General features: G+C 38.9%; 1 long non-coding RNA gene across 1 annotated transcript in view; it reads right to left on the bottom strand.

Moving 5' to 3' along the window:
• Window positions 1–23,354, bottom strand: part of LOC309849918 — an 86,583-nt gene that overhangs the window by 25,168 nt on the left and 38,061 nt on the right. The gene's annotated exons all lie outside the window — the stretch shown is intronic.

The following is a 23,354-nucleotide window of genomic DNA, read 5'->3' as shown; positions in this document are numbered from 1 at the left end:
CTACCCCCTGATAGCATCTCTGACAGCAGCTGCCTTTCTTCTGCCCAGCTACTAGGCTGGCCCCAACCCCACACCCAGCTCAGAGGTAGCAGGTTGTCTTGCCTGTCCTCATTTCTGGGTTGTGTCACTGTCCCATTAGGCTTCTTAGCTCTTCTATCACCGATGTAACAAGCTCCCTGTATTAAAGTCCTACTGTTCTAAATATTCAGTGGTTTTTATTTCCTGGCAGACCATGACTGAGATACCAGATAAAAATTCACAATCTCCTGAGGCTATATCCACTTTTCATTCATTTCAGGGGCTTATTTCTCAAACTTTTTATTATATCTGTTTACGCAAGAGTGCATAAAATATTTTTTTCTTCCTCTTCTAAAGAACATTTTTTGATTTGAGAGGAGAGATTAAACTGGGGGAAGGGCAGCTATTTATAAAGTATTAGAACTCGACCTAACAGTCTGTATCCTGGAGTTCCACTTTGCCTACACAGCAGGGCACACATTTTTGGTGAGGTCACACACACCTGGGGATATGATGTCATCTTGCACATTGTGTTACAAACAGGTTTAATAATGCATTGTTGCATCTTAAACCCTGAAATGGAATGTTCTGCTCAAACAGCCAAACCCGGGATCCATCTGGTAGACATGTTAGTCAACGACCCCAAGAGCTCAGCACACTTCTCCCTATTGAGATAGAACAGAAATGACTCTTGCAGATTTAAAACTCAGTTTTATAACACAGCAATGATGTCATCACTATAAGTGTGTTTTTTTTTTCCTCTGTGTCTCTTCTTTCTCTGCATCTTTATTTCTCCCTTTCCTCTACTCCCACTCTTTTTTGTGTTTCTCAGACCTTACCTGAGACCAAGTAGCTTAAAAGGGGTACATACACATGCTGGAAAGTTGTTAGCATTTCTCATAGGCAAAGCAATCTGGAACCTTTCCTACCACTGTCCATCTATGGGCTTAAGGGCTATGTAGAAAGACAATGTATCATATCACGAGGCAAACTTGTCCATTGTGGAATACATATGACTTAAGATAGAACAAAAAATACACATCCCAGAGGTTTCGCCAATTGTGAGACAACCACTTTTCCAGTCTGGAAACTATAGAACCCTCTTTGACTCCTCTCTTCTCTCCCTCTCTCTATCCAGTCACACTAAGCTCTTGCTCTTTGCTTCCAGTGTTGCTGATTACTTCTCAGCCTACCCCCAGTCAGTGTCCTAGCCACAGGCACCATTTCCTGAATTCTATGCTAAAGTTCACGTATCTCTTTTGTTATTTGTGTTGTTTTTTCTTAATGCCTCCATTGCTAGGGAAAAAATCTTACTAATTGTTCAGAGTCCTCCAGAAATGTCATTTTCCCCTGAAAACATCCCAGATCACACACAAAAATTGATCATCAATTATACACATACACATACACACACACAGTCTCTTCCAAGGATAAAGAGAACAGAGAGAAGACACGATTTTGGAAGCCAGAAAATAGATAGATGAATGGCAAATGACATAGGCACCCAAGGAAGTGAAGTACTTCACCCACAGTAGGGAAAACTTAGCCAGCAGTATGAAAAACCCAGATTTATACTATATAATCCCCAAAGGCTCACAATTTAGCCTCATCAGTTACCTTGAGAAATTGGAGTGAAGGGGAGTAGACAATTTTTTTTAAATTATTTGATAGTATTTTTAAAGAAATGGGCAGATCACCAACTTCCTAGCTGACGATGCCAGACTATCCCTCCCCAGTTTATTGTCTAGAAAGCACAAAACACAGGATCTTAAGTAACAGCAGGCACAGTGGAGGGTGCAGATTTCTTACTGAAAGGAGTAATCCTATGCATAGTGAAAGCAAATACCCACCACTCTTTGCATCTACCTGACTCTCAGAACACTAGCTGCCAGGACAATGGAAAACAATCTTTCATGGGAAATATCTCCTTGCTAAAAAGAAGGATATAAAGATATAGGCAGTTGAGAGTCTCCATTAAAACAGCCCAGCCAAACCACTCTACAGTGAACCTGACAGTTGACAACCCTGATCATGTACTCAAAATGCAAATCAGCTTATGAGTGCTCTATCTTTAAATATAAAAATTAGCAGATCTTGAAGAAAAGCCTCCAGCATGAAGTATACAAAGTTGAAAAAGAACCCCCATACCTCCCTCCTTATCACACAAAGCAACTTGGCTGAAATGATGATTTGCAGAAAAGAAAAAACTTCAATATCAAAAAAAGGGTTTTATTAATATTATCAAGAATATAAAATATAAATCCAACCACGTAATAAGAATCAGAGATTTAAAAAAAAAAAAAAAAGGAAGAAGAAGTTGTGAATAGAAGAGGAAAAGGGGAAATGGGAAAACAGCAAGACCAACATAAGTCGCCCAACATCAAAGAACAGGGTTCGGAAGAGCCATGAAATGAAGAGAAGGAAACATCAACAACTTTATTCAAGAAAAGTTCTCAAAATGGAAGGATGAGATTGAAATAGCCCACCAAAGGCCCAGCAAACTAAATAGACACAGACTTGTGTGAAGGCAAATCACTGTGAAATTCAACAAAGAGAAAATCCTCAAAGTTTCTGAAGACACAAATTTTTTAAAAGGCCATACACAAAGGATCAGGAATCAGAAAGACTTTGGACTTCTCAGCATCCCTGAATGGTAATAAAGCAATGCCTTTAAACGTCTACAGGCAATGATTTCCAATCTAGATATCTAGACCCTGATACATTATCCATCAAATATGAAGGCAAATCTACAATTTCTCTGAAGATTCTTTCTCAGTTTTTCTCATATGGAAAACTGCTAGAGCATGTCCTCATCCAGAGAAGAGATTGATAACTGTAGGAAACACAGAATCCGGGCAGTAAGAGCAAAGCAAAGGCTATACAAGGAGATCCCAGGAAGGAGTGTACCCCAGGTACAGAGCCACCCCCAGTCCAGCTTGAGCAGCTCAGTAGGCTTTGAGAGAAACTCTGGAAGATGAAACTGAATGACAATCAAATGGCTTGAGTGTCTTAAGAAAACATTTAGACCAATGTTGTCGTGTTTGAGGTTGAAGTAATGATAAGGATATAAGAAATAAATTTAAAAATGAGAAAAATAGTAATTCTTGGGAAAATAAAAATTATGCAGAGAAGGAAAAGTAAGTATATCTTACATGACTCAGCTGTGAATAGTTTTCATAGACATGATAGCAGAGTATTTGCCTTAACCAAAAATACAGGGAGGATGAAGGATAGGAGGGTACACACGTATGGGGAAAGGACATAGAGCTAACTCCTCACCTTCCATAAGGGAATGTCTATAGCTAAAGATAAAACTGAAAAATCAAGATGTAGCAACACAACCAGGCCATTAGAGACATGGAGGTAAATAATACAATCATCAACTAAAAGAGGTGATGATGATTTCTGCTGGGGATAGAAAAACTGCTGGACAAGAGCTACAACATGCTGTTTTAAAAAAATGTAAATCTTGCAAAATTATGTGAATGTTTAAATTATGTGACACATAACATTGGTCAAAACAAATCTCTATCAGGCAAAGTTCACTGTTCATTCCACGTTACTGTACATAGGGCACTGCTTGACGAGGATTCCATGGGTTATGCTGGGTTATCTGCCTGTGTTTCTATCATCCAATAGATTCTGAGTTCTTTAGGACAGAAATTCCTCTCATTCATGTTTATCTTCTTGTTTAGCATGATGCCTGACAGAGTTGACATTCAACAAATGCTGAAAGATCGCTGTAGAACTATGAGCCCTAATTCTACCACAGGGTATTATAAAAATCAAATTCAGTTCCCTTTTAAGTGAAAAACTATGAAATATTTTAATACATTTGCCATACTCACTCTTGATTCTTCTCTTCACTAGACTAAAAATTCCCAGTGTACCTATTATTTGTGGGTTATTTTAAAAATCTACTCACTGTCTTGGTCACAGATCTCCAGTCAGTTCTAATTAGTCTTCATCTCTCATGAATATTAGATAAAATGTTTCAACATGTGATCTGACTTGTGCAGCTCAAATAGAGCTCCCTCCTCCCTAAATCTAGATAGCAAATGTCTATTGATCTAACCCAAAACCACATTACATTTTCTATAAGTCACATTTCCCTATTGTCACATATTTAGCTTGTAGTCTTCTATAAATCCTTTATTTTTTTTTTAATTTATTTATTTGAGACAGAGAGAACACAAGCAGTGGGAGAGGCAGAGGGAAAAACAGAATCCCCACTGAACAGGGAGTTCTATGTGGGGCTCTAACCCAGGACCCTGAGACCTGAGCTGAAGGCAGATGCTTAAGACTCCCTTATAAATCCTTAATTCTTTTTCTAATTTATTCATGCCAAAGCCATTTTTTATGTATATAGTTCATGTTAAGACTGGCTATTTTTCCTTTTTTATATCTATTTAGACCATCATTCATTCAGTCTGTTGAGACTATTAAGATCCTGTGAGTCAACATAACTCTCCTTCCCAGCTGCCCATGATGAACAAATTTGATTTGCAAACATTTTAAGTTAATTCAAGTCATTATTGGTCCATTGACCAGGTTAAAGATGATAACCATTCACACAACATTAAAAACTGCCCTTTATTTTGTCACTTAACTGTTGGCATGCCCCAAACCTGGCCATCCAACTAATCACCAAGTCTCTTAACTCTTTATCATTCACATGATATATATTCACTTTCTCTGCAAAAATACCACAAAAATCCTTGTCAAATGCCTGGTTTAAGTAAGGACAACTATAAAAACACCAAACAGCAGCTACTGTGCATGCACAATTATATCAATTTACATATTAAATCTCACTAAATCTTTACAACAATTCCTACAGCTGCAGTATTCTTCTAATCTGTTAATCTAGTAATACCATCTTTTGGCTTCATATTTTTGTCAGGTGGATTCAATAGCTATTATGTTTGTATGCTTTCGCTCTGGAGAAAAGCTGGTTAAACATTCCAGAAAATCCTTCAATTTTTCAGATTTTAACATTTTTGACACAAACTCCCCCAATAAGTGTAATCATATAACTCCTTTTCTCAAGGATCATGCATTCTGCAGAGGAATACTAATGGAAAACTCTGTGCTGACCCTTTATTCCAGCTTTTCCAGACCTTTTCCCTGACTTGCCATGTGCTTCCCTTCTCCAGCACTTTGTAATGACCCATTTCACCTGAATGCCTCCACCATCCCCCCACATGTATGTCTATAAATTCTACCCTTCCTTCCTAGGTTAAGTGCCATACATTCCACAAAAATTATAATTATCCTTGAGAGGAACTTCTCATCTGAAAAATTAGATTTCCTCCCTAAGACAGAGCCTCAGATTGCTGTTGTGACAGAATTCCCTAAGCTAGATTCAAAGTTCTTTAAGATCAAATGACTATCTCTTATTCACACTTTTATTCAGAAATTTACCTATTGTAACAACTTACTAATAGTGGGTACTAAATCAAATCTGAAGATAGGTCCAAAACCCAGATCTGTTGACCTCTCAATTGTCACAATGGGTGCTTTATAGGAGATTATTTGGGGAGAACACAGAATTGATGCCCCTCCCAATACATCGTGGGCCTTCGATCCCTGAGGGTAAGTAAGAAAGTCCATGTCCAAGCAGCACGGTTATCCTTCTCAGCAGGAATGTAAGCCTTCTCAGCTTCTGAAGCTAGACATAAACTTTGGGATTGGAACAGGAGTTTGAGAATCGATATATATTTTGTTTCCATCTAACCAAAAAAAAAAAAAAAAAAAAGCAAAACCCCCCCAAAACAAAATACCACCCATCCAATGAACAGTAATGGGAATCACCACATCTCCTAAGCCAGGCCTTTGAGATGAAAAATAGTGGCCAAGAAGTCAAGGTGCCTGGGGCTGTGTCGCCTCTCCCCACCTCCATGGATAGACTGAGTGCTTTGGTCTCAAAATCACTCATGAGCATTACTGCAATCATTCTACAGGGATTATTTTAGCTACAAGAGTCACAAGCCCCGAGATTGAAGAGTAATCATATCCATGAGCTCTTTTAATAATAAATTGCTTACATTTCAGCTGAGAGTGGTTGGATGGGCCTCATTTGAAATTTAGCAAACATCGCAAACTAGTTTTCAAATGCTTTTGATCTTCTATAACCCAAGTATGTTTAGCTAAGCACTCTCCCCTTGATTTTTAAAACCCACATGTACTTTATAGGAAATGTTGCTCACATTGTTTTGATTCATTTACATGTTAAATCATCAAAATATTATTTGGGAAGAGTGTTTTGATGTCCAAGAAAACTTTTCAAGCATTTTTATGAGCTGTTTTTCTTAAAAACAGGAAGCTTCATTTTGCCAAGGATAAACAAACTGAAGGCTCCAGAGGCAGGAGGTTGCTTAAAAACTCCAAACCCACAAGGTTGAGTGGGTTCTAAACTTGGCACCACACCTTTCCCCATCCCTTTGTTTAATGTGGTTCCCTGTCTTCCTCCCAAAACCAAACCCCTAAAGCCAGGCTAGGATGCAGGGTAAAACAGCAAACAGAAAGAGAATATAAACAATGAATGGAGGCGATGCTTAAGCCACCCTTTCGTCCCCAGACTTCTTGCAGAGAAGCTAAGAACATTATGTAGCAGGAAACTGAGGCACTGAATGAGGAAATGTTCTCAAGGTTTCAGGGCAAGTTTGCATCTAAGCCAAGGAACCAAGTCGGCACATTTCTTGCCTGCTGTGTGAGGCCTTTACCCTCAGCCATCACCCCGCCCCTACCCCACCTCCAGTTACACAAAGCACATAGTTGATGCCCTTCATTTAAAAGATGAGTCCAGTTCCAATCGTAGATCAGCTGCAAATCACCAAGCTTTGCTGTTTCCAAAAGGCAGAAAGCACCTCATCATTTGCTTTCAACTTTGTCAAAGAAAAGGGACCTTCCCAGTTTTGATTCTGTTCAGGTCCCAGTGAAGTTTGCAATGGTGGGGGTGGGGGTGGCAAGGTGGATGGGCAACACTGATCAACTCTGCACCATAGCACAGGAAGAACACTGTTGACTTCACTCATAGTCTTTCTCAAGTATTGGCAGATTCCTTTGCCTGGTGCTTTGGTTCCCAGAGGTAGACATCTCTGAAATTTAGGTCCACTTCCAAGTATTCTGAACAAAATGCAAAGCACTCCCTGGCTTGCATTTCTGAAGCAGCTGGTGCCAGAAACCTATCTGCATTTTTCCTCTTTTATATCCTAATTCTGAACTTCGTTTTCATTTTACATTTGGCCCTAGAATCCTAGGAAAGGGGGAAGGCAGGAGCCAACAAAAAAGCTATTCAGCCCAAGTTAGCCCACATTTAAGAAGTGAAACAATCACTTTGGGAAAGATTTTAGATTCATGTTGCAGGGCATTTGTAAGCAATATGACCATGAAGCTGAAAAACACTTAGTATTTTCCTCATCCCATTTCTCACTCCAAATCAAATTAATACTAAATTCTATCTTTTTAAAAAAAATCACAAGACACATAATTTATCTCTTCTCTCAACCATCTCTGAGCCAGTTGAAAATTCCACCACATTTGCAATGATCAAATATGCATATGGAATTTTCATTAGAAATTTAAGGAATATGGTTATACCCAGTTCAGTTGCTAGAACACACTTTCCACCTGTTGACTTGTAACAAACTCAGTCCGCCCCCAGTACTAAATTTACTGTGTTATTTATACCCCAACCTCTTAGAGAATCTAGAGGCAAGACAGCAGAATGCAAATGCATTTTGTTCTTTGTGTTTTTTTGCAAACAAAATGAATACTCTTTCCTCCAAATGTGTGTGAGAGCTAAGGGCAAAACTGAATGCTCCCCATAAGTTAAGAAAAGACGGGATTTTTTTTTAAAGCTATGAAAATGCCTCTGAAAGGGGTAAAGATTTTATTTCCTTTATCTTACTCTTCATCCCTCTCTTTTAACGGGGCATAATCTTCTAAATTAAGGCTATTTCTCTATTGAAAAAGTAATAATGGAACAGTTCACCAGGCATGCATAGAGCGAGAATTACAATCTGGGGAGATTTGGTTCATTAAAAAAACAAAACAAACAAACAAACAAAAAAAAACACCGCAGTTTGGCAGAGTAGAAACAGACGGAGGCCACGTACGGAATGGAAAGTCTGTGGAAGGGCAGGTCCTAATCAGTCGAATGGGGACCTGCCCGGAAGTGAATTCCACCCCTGAAGCCCAACTAGACACAAAACAAACGAACAGGCAATACAATGTACATAACAAAAAACCCAAAAGTGCAGGTGTGGACCAACCCTGGATAATCACAAAGTTTCCCTCCATCTCACACCTGATCCCCAGGTTTCCTTCCCACTGATTTACATTTTTTTTACTTAAATACATGCATGTTTAAAGTGTCTGCTGTCTGTGCAGATCTGAACTATGGAGGTGAGGGTACGCAAGAGGGACCCTCAGTGCGATAGTGGCATTTTCAAAATTTAGATGAGCTAAATCTGGGGAAGGGAGGGAATGTGCTTTGAAAATAAATGTAGTGCTTTGAAGTCATAAATGTAAGTAATAATACAAATTCTAGTTTTAACTTACAGGCAAACCAAATTACATATATGTTGTTTTCCTTGTTAATTCATAAGCCCATTCTTTACTCTAGGGCCGAAAGTATTTTAGGGATAGGAAGATAACACTTTACTCCTCTTCCTGGTCATCATCTACAGCAGACCTCCATCACCTCAAGAGTAGTTCATTGTCTCCCCCTCAGAGCCATTTTTAACTCCTACCTTCATTCCTTACTTTTATTTCCTCTGACAGCACTTCTGCCCTTTTGACCGTGACTGCTGACATCCTAGCTCAGCACCAATCCGCTCCAACCTCATCTCTTGCCCTCGCTTCCTGACTGGGATCCCGAGTTCCATTCTTCTCCCCAGCCACTCAAACTGAAATATTCAAATTAAACGTTTATGATGTCTCTTTGCGTGATTAATTCAGAGCTTTGATTATGGTACTTCCTTCACAAGTACATGTTCTCTAAATGATCATCAATCCTCAATTCAAAAGCCTTTAACGACCACCCTATTGCCCATTAAGGAAAGTCCAAAACCTTTCCTCTAGGATTAGTAGATGCCTTCCATTCTGTGCCCTCTGGTTTTTAAACCTCATGTCCCACTATTCCCTTCTTTGAAAATATCACTGCAGTAAAATCAGTTGTTAATTGTTTATAAACAAATCATCCACGGTTTGCTCTCCATGTCTTGGTTCACTCAATGCCCTTGGTTCACTCAATGCCCTCATCTTTTTTATTAATTAAAAGCGCTATCTACATACAATTGCTATCTTACATATCTTCACGTAAGAAACACCTTTGCCAGTAACAAATTATAGAATTAATATTTCAGGAAGATCTGATAAGCATCAGGTTCTCGGCTGGGTGCTTTCGACCAGCATCATGCATCATTCTCACTACAACCCTAAGGGAATAAATATTCCATCCATTTAATAATCCAGGAAGCTGAGATTTAACAAACATGGGAAAATTGCCAAGAATCACAGAGTAGTATATGTAGTAAATGGCACTACCAGAATTCAGTCAAGAAGTTATAGAGATAATTAAATAAAATAATGCACACATCTGGAATGGAGGACACTCTTAATACCTGCTAAGTAATATTAATGTGCCTGGAGAATATTGTGCGTGATACACTTCATTTTCTCCAGAGAAATAAAAGGCGGGGTGCTAGCCAAAGTACCTGAAAGTCTTTCTAGGTTGTTTCCCCAGAGTTTTAAACTCTTAGATCTTAGATGCGTTTGGATGATAAATGGGAAATGTGTGAGGAAAGACAGTATATGGTGGAGCAAGGGAGATAGTCGACTTCTCTTCCATACCTCCCCCAGTAGAGGGACATGTCTGAGCTGAGGGGACATGGATGGGAAGACCTGAAAGCATGATGGGAGACACTTTGGTGAATTGGGGGCCTGGGAAGACTAAGAAACAGCCTTCTAGGCACTGGAAAAGTCTATTAGACACCTAAAAATGAACAATCCACAAGTTAACGCCTGATCTTTTTTACCAACATGTTCTTCTCATGGTCTCTATTTTAGAAAAACAACTTGGAGTCATTTTGGCCCTCTTCTTGAGCTCCTATCCCACATCCAGTCCATCAGATTATCTTTTCGGCTGTACTTTCAGAATCTCACTAGGTTTTTGCCAACTCCGAATAGCAGTTGAAGCCTGAATGACTATTTCTGCCCTTTCCTCCCTCTGATTTATTCTCAGCCCGGCAGCCAGAGTAAGTCTCTTAAAACATAAATCGGACTGCATACTCCTCCTCCTCCTCAAAATCTTCCAGTGGCTGCCACATCACTCAGGGAAAGCTTGTATAATGGCCTACAAAGCTTTACATGATCTAAGCCCGCATTGCCTCTGTACCTTCATCTTTTAATATCCTCAAAGTGGCTGGAGGACATCTCATTGTCCTCCAGCCACTTTGGCCTCCACACTCTTCTACAAACACACCAATGGGCTCCTACCTCTCACCCTTTATCTTGTCCTGTACCTGGAACTTTTTTTTTTATCCCAGACATACACATAATTAACTCCTTACTTTGCCCAGGTATTGCTTTGTAAAAGAATTCTATGTATTCAATTTATTTAAAATACTCCTTTCCCCAACCATTGTTAAGGTAGTCATATAATTTTTTCTGTCCAAACTAAGATACTTTCAAGAATTAACTAACATTAACTACCCTACAGCTACCCTACTGTTGCTCTCCACTTCCTTGACCAGTATCACCAGTATATCAAGCATTTATCTTTTGGTTTCTGGTTCTTCCCTTTAGCTTACAAGCTCTATGAGGATGAAGGTTCATTTGATTCAATCCCTTATTCCCAGAAACTCTGTAATACCCACTTACTAAATATTTATTGAATGAAGGAATAAACAAACTTTCATTAGTACTAAGATTCTAGAGAAGGAAGTTTGAGTGGATAGATAGAATAACGGACAACGTGAAAAAGGATTCTCAAAGAAAGACATGGAATAAATGAACAGCTAAGAGTCTAGCGAACATATTATAAAGAAGAATCAATATCTGTGGAACAGTAAAGACCACAGATTATCTGAGGATCCTCCCATGGACAGTGGGTTTAGTGGGAGTCCAGGTCTCTCCCCTTGAACCTGTGTATGGTGGACATTCTTTAAGATGGCTACCAATTATCTTCACTTCTTGGTATTCATACATTATGTAATCTCTTCCCCTGGGATGTGGGCAGGACCTGTGACTTGCTTCTAAGCAATAGAATAAAGCAAAAGTGATTGTGTTACATAAGATTGTAACATTGGTCGTGCTAGCAGACTCTCTCCCTCACTAGCTTTGATGAAGTAAGCAGTCTGGTTGGGGAGGCTCATGTGGCAGGGAATTGAGGATGGCATTCAGCCAACAAATAGCAAGAAACTCAGTCCATCAATCCAAAAGCCCATAAGGACCCGAATTCTGCCAACAACCCCATGAACTTGGAAACAGCCTCTTCTCTAGTTAGGCCTTCAGATGAGAACTCAGCCTTGGCTAACATCTTGATTGCAGACTTGTAGAGGACTTGGCTAAGCCAGGCTTGGACTCTTGACCCACAGAAACTATGGGATAATAAATATGTGTTGTTTTAAGCCACTAAATTTGTGGTAATATTGCTATGCAGCATTAGAGAACTAATATATTAGGTGAGCTCTGTGATTATTCTGATGAATAGGATATGGAAGTGATTCTATGCCAGCTTCTCAACCCAGACCTTAAGAATCTGGCAGCTTCTACTCTGGGAACACTGTCTCTGTGCATTCTGAGCCACCATGGAAAAGTCTGATCCCACTGAGACTGCTTTTCTAAAGAAGCTACATGGTGATATTCTATTTAACAGTTTCTATTGAACTCAGTCTTCAAGCCACCCTTGACAAAATGCCAGGCATGTAACTAAAGACATCTTGTATACTCTTCTGACAAGCCCTTATGCTATCTGAATACCATGAAGTATTCAGAGGTTTAATTTTATATGCCAACTTGACTAGGCCACAAAGTGCCCAGATATTTGATAAAACAAATATGCTGAGTGTTTCTGGATAAGATTAACATTTGAATCCATAGACAGAGAAAAGCAGATTGTCCTCCTCAGTGTGGGGGGCCTCATCCGGTGCTGAATACATCCAGTGCCTAAATACAACAAAAAGGCTGAATGAGAAAGAATTCATTCTCTGCCTGTCTTTGAGCTGGGACAACAATCTTCTGCCTTTGGATTTAGACTTTGACTAGAACTTACAACATTGGCTTTCCTGGTTCTCAGGCTTTTGTACTCAGACTAGAATGATAACATTATCTCTGCCAGATCTTCATCTTGCCAACTATAGATCTTGGGAATTCTTAACCTCCATAATCATGTAAGCCAATTCATAATAAATCTCTTGATAGATAGATAGAGAGAGAGAGAGATCTTATTTTTTCTGTTTCTGGACAACCCAGACTAATACAGTAGACAATCCCACATGAAACACAAAAACCTCTCAAATAAGCCCTTTTCAAATTCTTGACCAACAAAACCATGAGATGCAATTAAATGGTGGTCATTTTAAACTGTTACATTTGGAAATTTATTATGCAAAAAAAAATTGAAATAATATTTTAGGGTTAAATCAGGAGACCAATGAGGGACAATCAAGAGGGCCAGATAGAATGATGGAATAAGTTTTCCATGGGTTGGGTGATGAATAGAGAAATAGAAGGAATGCCAGGGATTAAACTTCACCCTAGAAAAGGTAGGAATCTTAGAAAATAATTCAATATTCAATATTTGTTAGATATTTGAAATTTTGGATTGATATTTTTAGAATCTATAATATTATCATCATTATTTTTACTTTAAGTTTAACACTTGCAAGTGGTAACTTGTTCTTTTCCATAAATTAATTTCTAGAACAGGGCCCTAAATAGTGCCTGCTCACAAAAAATGTTTGTTGCTAATAGTGGTAGTCTCTAGAGTCTCCCAGAGGGCAGAATCACTGCTTTATGCTTTCCATTTAGAGGGAAATAAAGAGGATTTTTTAACGCTATAGAAAGATGTGTATCTCCTGATACTTGTTTTCCCCTTCTTTCATGATGGAAAGAGCCTGTCTTTTGGGGTTTAGTCTAAAAGAACCACCATACTAGCCGTTACTACACATCTGTTTATGTTTTTTTTATATTTGACTTTTTTTTCCCAGCAGCAAATAATAAAAACAAACAAAATCAATAACAATAACAAAAAGCAAAAAGCAAAAGCTGAAATAGGCTTGTCAAATTATGTAAATTCATTCTTTCCAGGGAAATGGGTGGTAGACCATGCAGGTTATGCTCAAGGAGTCCTCATCATTTGTCCCAAGATTTCTGTGCCTAAGTTCTCGCCATGATTTATGCCGATCACCTTCTGATCCTCACTGAAGGATTCTCTGATGAAAACCCCAGCTTTTGACCAAACCTAAGGGAGAATGTACCAGATCTCTTCTTTAAGACTCCTGAGTCTGGCCAACTCAGACACAATTCTCTCCCACAAACTCTGTTGATCTGTTACATGCAGAAGCTAATTAGGTGTAGACATTTGGGTTAGTTTGTGATAAAAGTAAAGAGGAGTGGAAGCCCATTTAAGCCCTGATAGTCCCTGAATTCTGACTATGGGTTTAGGTTCAGAAAGTTGAATTCAAAGTGCCTGACAGACATCTTAGTGGAAATTTTGATGAGGCATTGTGATATACGAGGTGCTATGGAATGAATGTTTGAGCCCCCTCCCCATTTTGTGTGTTGAAAGTTAATCCCCAAAGTGATGCTATTTGGAGGTGGAGTCTTTAGGAGGTGATTAGGTAGAAATGTTAGAGCCCTCATGATATAGGGAGACAAGAAAACTTGCTTCCTTTCTTTCTCTCTCCCCAACATGTAAGGATACAGCAAAGATGTCCATCTGTGAGCCAGGGGGCAGACCCTTTCCAGACATGAGATTTCCAGGCACCTTGATCTTCTACTTCCCAGCTTCCAGAACAGTGAAAAATAAATATCAGTTGGTCAAGCCATGTGGTCTATGGTATTTGTGATAGCAGCCTGAACTGACTGACATACTAGGGTCCACTTGGGAGATCTCAGGTAAAGTTAGGAATTAGAGAGAATTCATGCTCATCAAAGCGATGTATTTATCTAGGAAATGCAGCATAAAGAGAAATAAAAAAGAAACCCATCATTTGGCCTTGAGAAATTACAATGTTTAAAGATCTGATAGAGGCCACTCAGGGTGCCAAGAATGAGCAACTAAAATAGGAGGGACAATGAAAGAGCAGTGAGTCATAGAAAACAGAGAAGGGAAGTGTTTCGAGAAGGAAGGCATGTTCAACCATGTTAACAACAGTGTCAAATGCTGTGGGGAGATCAAGTAATGAGAGGCATAAAAAACATGCATCAGATTTAATAACAGAAGGAACAGAGGTGAGTTTACCAACAGTTATTTCAAAGAACCTGAAAAGAGCAAGAAGAGATGGTAAATTTAAACAACTCCAAGTATGTCATTGTCTTAAAATTCATGTCGAGGACGGGTTATGATGGGAGCCAGGCTGGGAATCACAGAGAAGACAGAGAGCATTGTTAAAACTGCAGCTGGAAGATTGGCATCTCATTCATCTTTTTTTCCTTTCCAATTACTTGCATATCTAGCCATCTCAAACAATACGATGTGCATTAATTTAATCCAAAGTTTTCCTAAGTTTGGAGCTTTAGACAGAATGACTTGGGTACATTTTCTTTTAAAAATGCAATTTAATTATTTTTCTCTTTCTAGTTGGATAAGTAAACAATTTTAAGGGGTTTGTTTTTCCCCCAATTTCTCCTTGTAAGCTCTTTTATTTCCTCAGCATCTCAATAAACATCCTTGTGTTTATGATTAGAGGGATGATTCACTCCTCCAGTAGAGTAGGTGCGGAAAGATTTTACATTGTTTTTCTCTAAACAGCACTAAAAAAAACCTAACAAATTTCAGCACAACTGGTCAAAACAGAAAGAAAATTCATCAAACCAGTAGAATTCACAGACATTTGAATAAGAGAATCATCAGTCAGAATAACTCAAGAAGATGATCTTAAATAAGAATAGAACTCTTGTCCCCAAATAAAATCAACAGCTTAAGCTTTCATGATACATGGCTCCAAATATTCAGGTTAATGAGTCTAACAGATTGATTCTAATGTCTTCTTTATCCAGTGAAATTAACATATGCAAATCTATGTGAATTTCAAAGGTATTTTCCCTGAAGTTCTAACAGAAGCGATTATTTACTTTAAAAGGAAAATAGTAACAGGCACAAGTCTCTACTTCCAGTTCCTCAATGTAAGCACATCGATCATGTAGGAATATATGAAAGCAAACAGACAAGCAAATTGTTCATAAGGAGAGAAAACCAGGCAGTGCTAGTAACAACATGTTCACAAATAATGATTCACCAGCACTATCACTTTTTCAAAGGAGGCATCATCATAATGCTACTAACAGTGGTAACAGTGAGAGAAAGGGGGTTGGTTTACTGCAGAGGCTTGTCTGGAAAAGAGTCCAGGAATGGCAGAAACAAGCCTCTCAAGATGTTGCCTTGATTCTGCAGCAATCTAGGGCATAACAATGTAAATAGCTAGGATCTGAGCTCCGTGTCAGAAACACAGGATTCATCTGGACCATGGAAGGAACTGGTGATCTTTTACTGTGTCTATGTGCCATAAAAAAGAAGAAGGAGAAGGAAAAAAAGTAGTAGTAGTAGTCCCAAAAATGCATGCCATGAGGTTAGGCAGGAGTGCATGGAATCAGAGTAGAGTAAGATGACAGATGTCATTTGGAGCCAGAATAGTCAGAAAGAGCCACTGGAGTCAATCTAGTCTTCAGTACCCAATAATTCACAGAAGTTATGTTTTGGGGTGACTACCCAGCTCTCTGCTATTGCTTTACCTAAGGGGGAAACAAAAGTCTTGTGGAAGGAATGGGTCTCTGTTCATGCTGGAATCTTATGATGCACTCAGCTGTTTCTGATTGGTCGAAGTGGTGGGACTATTACATGGTAAAACTGATGGGATTCTCATGTTGGAGAATTCAGTCTAAAGACACAGAAACTGTTGGTAGATAAGGTAGATGTTCAGAATGAAAGACTAAATTGAAGTAAGGCTGAGTTGAAAATAGAGCTACCCTATGACCCAGTAATACTACAGGGTATTTACGTTAAAGGTACAAATGTAGTGATCTTAAGGGGCATGTGCACCCCAATGTTAATAGCAGCAATGTCCACAATAGCCAAACTATGTAAAGAGCCTAGATGTCCATCAGCAGATGAATGGATAAAAAGATGTGGTATATATACACAATGGAATATTATGTAGCCATCAAAAAATGAAATCTTGCCATTAGCAATGACATGGACAGAAATAGAGACTATTATGCTAAATGAAATGAGTCAGTCAGAGAAAGACAATTATCAGATGATCTCACTGATACAAGGAATTTGAGAAACAAGACAGAGGATCATAGGGGAAAGGAGGGAAAAAATGAAACAAGACAGAGCATAAGAGAGACAAAGCATAAAAGACAATCTCAGGAAATAAACTGAGGGTTGCTGGAGGGGAGGGGAATGAGACAGATGGTATGGCTGGGTTATGGATATTGGGAAGAGTATGTGCTATGGTGAGTGCTGTGAATTGTGTAAGACCGATGAATCACAGACCTATACTCCTGAAACAAATAATATATATGTTAATATAAATAAATAAATAAATAAATAAAGTAAGGCTGAGAGACTGCCACTTTGGCATTTGTTCTGATGATCATGGAGGACATTCCTCTGCAGAGAAGAGCAATGGAATAGACAGAAAAACTAGAGAATATGTGGGCCACATAGAGAGAGCAATGAAAGACTCCTGATGGCTTTCTATTGCAGGTCCAGCTTTATTTCCATGAGATATCCTTATAATTTTCATCATATCATTCCTTCTCTCTTTATTTAAGCTCTGATTAGAACACTAGCTTGTGACATAATACAAGGCACTCAGCAACAGAAGCAACAAAAACAATAATAGCTAACACCGATTTTATGTTTATTACATCCCTGACACTCTTAAGGACTGACATGGATTTTTTTTTCCATTTAACTCTCAAGCAGAATTATGAGGTAGATACCATTATTTGTCTCCATTTATAGGTGAGAGAGCTGTGACATTGGTCCCAATGGTGAGGGAGTTAAGTCAGGGCAAGTAGTCTCGCCCCATCACCCACTTCAATCACCAACTGTGTCCTTGTGTGAATCTAATCAAGCCTCACTTTTATCTATAATATGTGGATAATAATAAAGGCTTTGCAGGTGTAGATTAAACATGAGGATATAAGTAAAGACACTTTGTAAACTTTAGAATTCTGTGGGCTAAGATTTGGTTCTGCTTTGGTTCAATCCTGGTTTAACCTTTCATCCATTCTGATCATTCATCTATCAACCCATCCATCCAAAAAATTTACAAATAGTTGTTGAGCACAAGATTTATACCATATTGTGAGATTACTATACATCCATTAGGCACTTATAATAGGTATGTATAATGGAGAAAAGCAATTACGTGTTATCTACCAACGTGACCTCTCTCTCAGCTTTACCAGCATGATGATGAAGAAGAGGGTACTTATCGCCTAATCAGTGTCATAACAACATAGGTCCTATCTATCAAATCACTGCTAAAATTGTTGAAGTTTAAATTTCATAGGATATGATAAATGTGTAGAATTACCATCTTCTAACTTGATGCCAAAATATTATCACAAGAATCAATTCATTTATGTGAAACCACCTAATTGAAAAGATAATAACTGGCCTAATTTCATATGCCTAAGTTTTAGGATTTATTTTTCAGCTGCTCTTCCACAAGAAAAAACTTATACTGGAAGATTTCCTCTTTGTGAGTTTATACTTTATCTTTCTAAAAATTGTTTGTAAAGCATATAATCTGAACAGAGAGATATATTGGCTTGATAAATATTTGAGAATCCTAATATATCATTCTGGGGATGAAAGTGCTCATGACCTTAAACCCAGTGTTTCAGATCCATGGACAATACTGTTGAACTTATCCTAACTGCAGTTTACCCCTGAAAGAGGATGTGGGGGTCAAGCCTACTGAAATTATGTGGGCACTATGTGATGGTGGAGGCCAATGTAATGGTTGCTGGGGAGACAACTTCAGTCTTCCCTTTGGGCACACAGCATCCACTTAGACTCTGTTTCTGTACCTATGCTCCCAGAAATTCTCAGTTACATAAACTATATGAAGTCCCTTCATAAAGAAACAAGCAACTTTCTTACCTATTTAGTGAATCCAACTCTGGGTCCAGGATTACTATATAAGAGGTAGCCCTCCTCATCAAATTCAGGTACGTTGCTCACCATCCTGAAAATATTCCTGAAGTGTTTCAAATCCCTCTTATACAGCACTTCATAGACACTCAGCTTTGTCTGCCTCTTTTTTTTGGTCCGACTACCACCACATCATATGCATCATGCTGTAAGTAGGATTTCATCAATGTCATGCAGGTGCAAGCCAGCACTTCCTCCCCTCCTCTCTTGCCCTGTGGCTTCTCTGTCGATACTCAGGTGTGGGGTACCATGAGTCTTTACTTGGTATCCATGTATACAAAACTCAGAATGCAAAAATGTTGAACTCCAAAGGGTAAACTTTTGACTGTTGGGAGACAAGAGCTAATGGAAAACTTTCCCTTCTTTCTACTCTACTCTTCCTCCTCACTTATGTCTACTTAGGAGACATGCTTTATTTGATTCCCCAGGGGATGACCATGTAAGAAAAATAAGATAAATGCACCAGCTCATTACTATAACCATGTATTGTCTCTCTCTCCTTACCTGATTCACTCCCTTTGCCTCTCAACCCTGTACCCATGGTTTGTAAATCTTAATAAAGTAATAGTACATATACTTTTGTTTCAGGTTCTCTATTCTAGGGAGCACAGGCTAAGACAATGTGTAACAGACCTCTGGCATTTCCATTAATAAAAGTTAATAGAAGACTAGATAAAACAAAACTTACATTTGGAAAAGGAGGCAGTGAGAAACATGCAGAAATCACTGGTACATGGCAGGTATCATAATCTTCTGGCCATAAATAACAAGGACAACCTGCCCTGGCATTGGAAGGCATTCCTTGGTCAACTAATCAGAACATTCCGGGTTCTAACCTATGAATGGATTTCCCTTGTCCATTGTCTTCCATGCAGATAGACTTTGGAAAGAATACAATATCTGGGGTCTGACCACTTAAGTAGCCCACTTCCTGTTGATGTGATTCCTGGATCCTTGGGATTATCTTGGGTTTGAGAAATATGGGTTTTTTTGGCCAGTTATTGGGGATTTTTGGCAGTACTACTCACTTAAAAATTTAGTAGGCTGCCGGTCTATTTGCTTTGGGTCTATGTGCTTATGATCAATTCCATAGGCCAGCATCAAAGCCAACTTCCTTGTCAGTTCATGGCTATATGAACCTGGGAAATTTTGTCTCCTAGAAACATATCTCTGTGGTTTTTTTTTTTTTTTTTCCCTCATGCAGATCCTTGTTTAATGGCTGCAAATATATTTCTGGCCTATGCCTCAAGGCAATTGAACATTATCTTTATGGATGGATCCCCTAATAATATACTTCTTATACTCAGACTACTTCATATCTGTGTCTTCAGAGCGTGACTCTTCCCTTTGTCTGGCAAAGAATGTTTAGCAGGATGAAACTTGGAAGAAACACGGTCTCATTCATATTTCCTCCTAAATTTCCCCAGGTTTCTGCTTTTCTTGTCACCAGCCTTGACTTTTGGAGACTATGGCATTTCTGTCCTTGAAAGATTCCAGATTAGATCAGTGGACTCTCTGGCAATATGTCTTCTTAGCTCTTTTTTCTCTCACACTTCATACCTAATACATAAGCAACTTATCAGCTCTACCCTAAGGACATATCTCAAGTTGGAAAACTCACCCCATCTACCACCAGCCCCAAGATGGTCCAGTCATTCCACCACCATCTTCTCTCTGTAATAGTCTTCTGATGTAAGTTTACACACAACACCCATGTGACCTGGTCCACCTTCTCTGCTCCTACTGGCCCTTGCTCACTGAACACAGAATTCACATTGGCCACCTAGCTTTTTATTCCTTTAAACACCAGGCCTACTTTTGTCTCAAGGAATGTCCTTTTGCTGACATCTCTGCTCAGGAACTTTCTCTCAGATATCCTGGTCATCCTATCTATAAATAATGGCACACACCAATTTCTTTGCCCTTATTTTGCTTTATTCTTAAAAAACCATTTGTCACTACCTAACTTCCTATTTTTTTCCCCCAATAGTGTATCTCTATGAATTAGAATGTAAGATCCACGAAGGCAACAGCTTATCAGCCATATAGCCCCTGCCCGTGAGGAGCACAGTGCTTGGCAGACTAGGCATTCAATAAATACTCTTTCAGATATGCTTCCTTCAGCCTGGGCTTATCTCTTTCATACAAGATCTCTCTTCACGCTGGGAGAAAGACCCTCTCAAGTCCCCAGATGCTACAACTTCATCAGGTCTGAGTAACAGCACACAAAAGCCACAACCTAAGCCCTTATCTTGGTTGTACATAACAAAACCTACCAACTTCCTACTCTGGTGTGGCGGGGATTAAGGGGCCCTTGCTGCTCTCCTTGTTATTTCCTCCACTCAGCAAACTCCACAATAAGACATGGATGTGTAACCACGTCTGCTACCAAAATATGGATCTGCTAGAATGCTTTGGGATGCAAGCGGTAGGAAGTGCAATTCAACCTGGCTTGAACAATGAAGGGAATTTATTTATGGAAATCTTACCAAAATAAAGTAAAACAAAATGTCCAGAGATGTGTAAGCTCTAGGAATGATCTGATCTGAGTTCGTGCTCTATTCCTCCTGTGTTCTGTGGATTTCACCTGAGGCGGGCTGCCCTCACGTTAACAACCCACCTGGAGCAGTTCTAGCTTCCAAATATGCACACTAGACTGTCTAGTAATTTTAATCCTACCTGAAGGTTTCTTCAAGACGTATGATAAATTATTTATTCCACTGCACATGATACTACAGGATTTGGCCACTGCTGAGACTGAGTAATAAAGTCCTTTGCCTTCCGCCGGCCAACTGGTGAGCTTGAAGTAAAATACTGAAACTTTTCATTATGCTAAGTGAAATAAGACAGAGAAAGATAAATACCATATGATATCACTTATATGTGGAATCTAAAAAACAAAACAAATGCACAAACAAACAAAGACAAAGCAGAAACAGATTCCTAAGCACAGAGAACAAAGTGACAATTGCCAGAGGGGAGGAGGGTAGAGGGATGGGCGAAATGGGGGAGTCAGAGGGGGAGGTACAGGCTTCTTGTTATGGAATGAAGAAGTCATAGGGATAAAAGGAGCAGCGTGGGGAAATATGGTCAGTGATACTGTAATAACCTTGTATGGTGACAGATACCGGCTAGACTTATGGTGAGTACAAGATAACATATTCCTCAATTAAAAAATGAATAAAAACAAATACATTTTTTAAAAATCTTGATCACTTCAAGTTATTTAAAATCTTTCCCTCAAGTCTCTTCTACTTTCTGTATTCCTCATCTCATCTACTCTTACTAGTTACTGAAGTCAAAACCTCTGGTGTTATATTTATATTCTCTCTCTCTCTCTCTCTCCTCTCTCTCTCTCATCCCATATCCCATATCCCCTGTATCACCTGTTCTATCCTTCAAAATATACAGAATCTGGGCACCTCCAAATACTTTCACCGCCACCACCTTACCTAAGACACCATTATTTCCCTCACAGCACATTATCACAATAGTTTCTAATTAAGCATCAGCTTCTGTTCTGTCCCCCTATTATCCACTGTTGGTAAGCCAGCTAGAAGGAGCCTGTTAAAACTCGAGTTTGGCTAGGCCACTCTTTTACCTGCCTCTTTTAACACTAGGGTTTTCCTGAGGACACTACTATTTAAAAATGGAATCTCTTCACTTCCAGCTTTATTTTTTCCTTAACACTTGTTACCTTCAAACCTACCAACTTCATTATTATTATTATTATTTTTTAATTTCAATCTTTTCTAAAAAGACAGCAAGCTTCACAAGGGTACAATCCGTGTGTATTTGCTCACTGCAGTAGCCTTGGCACTTAGACCAGGATCAGGCATATAAATGTTTCTATAAATAAATAAAAATATTTATATTTACTCATATCTATATTCATTCATGCATTCATGGTTTGGATTATGGCATCATTGAAGTCAGGAAGAGAGGCGATTTCAAGTAAGATGGATCAACAGTGTCAAAGATTTTGGAGAACTAAAGGCCACCTGGCTGGCTCCTTTGGGAGCACATGCAACTCTTGATGTCAAGGTTGTGAGTTTGAACCCCATGTTGAGTGCAGAAATTACTTGAAAACACATTTAAAAAAAAAAAAAAGGATAACTTAAAAAAAAAAGATTTCAGAGAACTCAGGTATGATAGGCTGATGCATGTTTCAAGGGCAAGTACAGATGGCCTTATAGCAAAGCTCTTCAGCAAAATGAATGAGGAAATGGGAGGAGAAGGGTATCTCTTATGCTCCCCAAAGGTTGGGGAGCAGAGTTTGATGGAGAATCTATCCTAGTAAATCTACCTTCTCCATGAAGTAGGGAATTGGGAAGTTAGATTATCTTTTGAAAAGAGGGGATGACGGACTCAGAAATTTGAAGACCATGGAGATTTGAAATGCAGAGAATGGGAAACGAAGCTGAAGGGAAACAGGATGTCTGAATAGTTCTTTGCAGCAACTTCTTTCATTGCTTTTTACTTTGCTCCACTCTGTTTTCCTTTTGAAGAGAGGCTATCATTTTTAGATCAACCCAACTCTAATAATGGATTTTGTGCATGGTAAAAAAAAACAAGATCTTAAGAACTGGATCATGAAACATACTTCCCGAGCACCCTTAGAGCCATATGTATACATGCGCCTGGAAGCATGCATGTGTGCCAGACGTATGTGTGTATGTACAGGTGGTCTTCACGCATTCAGTTCACGCATCCCATACTCTCCTACAGTCTCCCATAGATAGACTTCGCTATGCCAAACATGGACCTTCGTTCATCTATCCATCAAGTAAACATTTCTATCCATCAAGTAAACATTTCAAGCTATTACACAGAAGTCTTATCATCTGCCTTGGAAATGACTCCATTTTGGCTACGTATATAGCAATTTGTGCAATCATTTCATATTTCACTGAATTGGGGCCTTACTATTATA

This window comes from Mustela nivalis (assembly GCF_964662115.1).
Source record: "Mustela nivalis genome assembly, chromosome: 16".
NCBI lineage: Eukaryota > Metazoa > Chordata > Mammalia > Carnivora > Mustelidae > Mustela > Mustela nivalis.
This window is presented reverse-complemented; position numbering and strand designations above follow the sequence as displayed.